Here is a 2,555-nt window from a genome sequence, read left to right on the forward strand (position 1 = left end):
AAAAAGGAAGGAAGGAAGGAAGGAAGGGAGGGAAGCAAAAATATATATGTATATATATGTGCAACAGAAATTGATTTGTCACATCTGGAGGCTGGAAGTCCAAGATCAAGGAACCAACATACTCAGTGTCTAGTGGGGACTTGCTTTCTGGTTTGCAGATGGCATCTTTTCATGTGTTCTCACATAGTGGAGACAGCTAGCTATCTAGCTCTTCTGGGGTCTATTTATTTATTTATTTATTTATTTTTATTTTAGATTCAGGGTTTATATGTGCTGGTTTAGGTACATTGCATGCTGCCAAAGGTTGCGCTTCTACTGATCTCGTCACTCAAGTAGTGAACATAGTACCTGATAGTTAGCTTTTTAACCCTTGCACCCCTCCATCCCTACTCTTTTTTAGAGTCCCTAGCATCTATTGTTTCCGTCCTTGTGTCTGTGTGTACCACCTAATGTTTATCTCTCATTTATAAGTGAGAACATGTGATGTTTGGTTTTCTGTTTCTGCATTAATTCCCTTAGAATAATGGCTTCTAGGTGAGTCCATGTTGCTGCAAAGAGCATGATTCCATTTTTTTCTTATAGCTGCAAGATTCTGGATAGACGATTAACAGCCAGTGCCAGAGTATTCATTCATTATAATCTTGTGTTGTTCTAAAATCTACTAAGGAGGTTTCACAAAGATGTTAATAGCACAGCAAAGTTTTTTTGTTTTTTTTTAATATTAGAGATAAAGCAAAGAAGAAGGAAGAATAAAATTATAAAACAAAGAAGAAAGTGAAATTTATTCACAAAATTAGCCTTTAGCTAACAGGCAATTCAAAGAGTAAAACACTCTAAAGGAAATGCAATGTTCTTGAGAAAAGGGGTTTTTTTTGTGTGTGTGTGTGTGTAGGGTGCTCCAAAACGCATAGTTAAAAGAGATGAGGTGGGTAGGCAACCCCCATTGGGAGAGGGAATCATTGAGGAGAAAGTACAAAGAAGTACTTTAAAAGGTAGGGGCCAGGTGTGGTGGTTCACCCCTGTAATCCCAGCACTTTGGGAGGCCAGGGCGGGCGGATCACCTGAGGTCAGGAGTTCAAGACCAGCCTGACCAACATGGAGATACCCAGTCTCTACTAAAAATATAAAATTAGCTGAATGTGATGGTGCATGCCTGTAATCCCAGCTACTTGGGAGGCTGAGGCAGGAGAATCACTTGAACCCAGGAAGCGAAGGTTGAAGAGAGCTGAGATAGTGCCATTGCACTCCAGCCTGGACAAGAGCGAAACTCTGTCTAAAAAAAACAGATAGGATAGGCTGGATGCGGTGGCTCACAACTGTAATCCCAGCACACTGGGAGGCCAAGGCAGATGAATCTCTTGAGTCCAGGAGTTTGAGGCCGGCCTGGGCAAGGTGAAACCCCATCTTTCTTTTTTTTTTTTTTAATTTAATTTAATTTTTTTTTAAAGATGGGGTTTCACCATGATGGCCAGGCTGGTCTTGAACTCCTGACCTCAGGTGATCCACCCACCTCAGCCTCCCAAAGTGCCAGGATTACAGGCATGAGCCACCGCGCCTGGCGAAACCCCATCTTACAGAAAAATTAGCTGGGCATGATGGCAAAGTGATGGCAAAGAAGAGTATCTCCTTCATATTTTTCTTGACTCTCCCCAGTGTCTATAATACCATTCACTAATGTCTAAAACTCATTTCCTTTTCTATATACTGTTAAAACATGTGCACTGAATGAAAAGACCCCCCAAACAGGCTTTCTGGGAGCAACATGGCTGTATATTTACCCGAGTGTGGGTGGCCTGAGGCCGAAAAGGGCATCAGTGGAGGGCGGAGGAATAGAAGTTGGTTTTATATGTTTGGGGTAAACAGTGGAAAGCTATAGAAGTAACTTTAGGGTGGATTTTTGCAAGCTGGATTTTTCATAGGGTGTGGAGTAACCAGGTTGGTCAAGCTGGAAGGGGGTTGTAGGGTGTGGAGTCAGGAGGTTGGCCACCATCAGTTACAAAGTCCACTGGCCTTGTCAATTGAGGCTGCAGTAAGAAACATTTCTTCCTTATTTCATGGTCTTCCAGTTACTTTAGATTTTCCAGGAACACATCTGGAGTGTCCCTGCACATCACAGAGGTTAACATGGCGTCCATGGGGCTGTCAGTCGGTCTAAAAGATCTTACATATACTACTCATAAATCTGACAATAACATAAAAAGCAATGTTAAATAAGTAGATCAAATAAGACTTAATCTCGTTAGTATGGCAGTTCCTCAAATGATGAAACATAGGGCCAGACATGGTGGCTTAGGCCTGTAAGTAATCCCAGCACTTTGGGAGGCTTAGGTGGGTAGATCACTTGAAACCAGGAGTTTGAGACCAGCCTGGGCAACATGGTGAAATCCCATCTCTACCAAGAATACAAAAATTAGCTAGGTGTGGTGGTGCCCATCTGTAGTCCCAGATACCTGGGAGGCTGAAGCAGGAGAATCACTTGAACTGGGGAGGCAGAGGTTACAATGTGCCAAGATCACACCACTGCACTCCAGCCTGGGTGACAGAGCAAGACTCTG

At 42.9% G+C, this 2,555-nt stretch overlaps 1 long non-coding RNA gene across 1 annotated transcript in view; it reads left to right on the forward strand.

Annotated features, from left to right (window-relative positions):
* The window catches only part of LOC108305563, a 29,020-nt gene that overhangs the window by 16,736 nt on the left and 9,729 nt on the right, over window positions 1–2,555 (forward strand). The gene's annotated exons all lie outside the window — the stretch shown is intronic.

This window comes from Cebus imitator, unplaced genomic scaffold (genome assembly GCF_001604975.1).
Source record: "Cebus imitator isolate Cc_AM_T3 unplaced genomic scaffold, Cebus_imitator-1.0 Scaffold2, whole genome shotgun sequence".
NCBI classification, from domain to species: Eukaryota; Metazoa; Chordata; class Mammalia; order Primates; family Cebidae; genus Cebus; species Cebus imitator.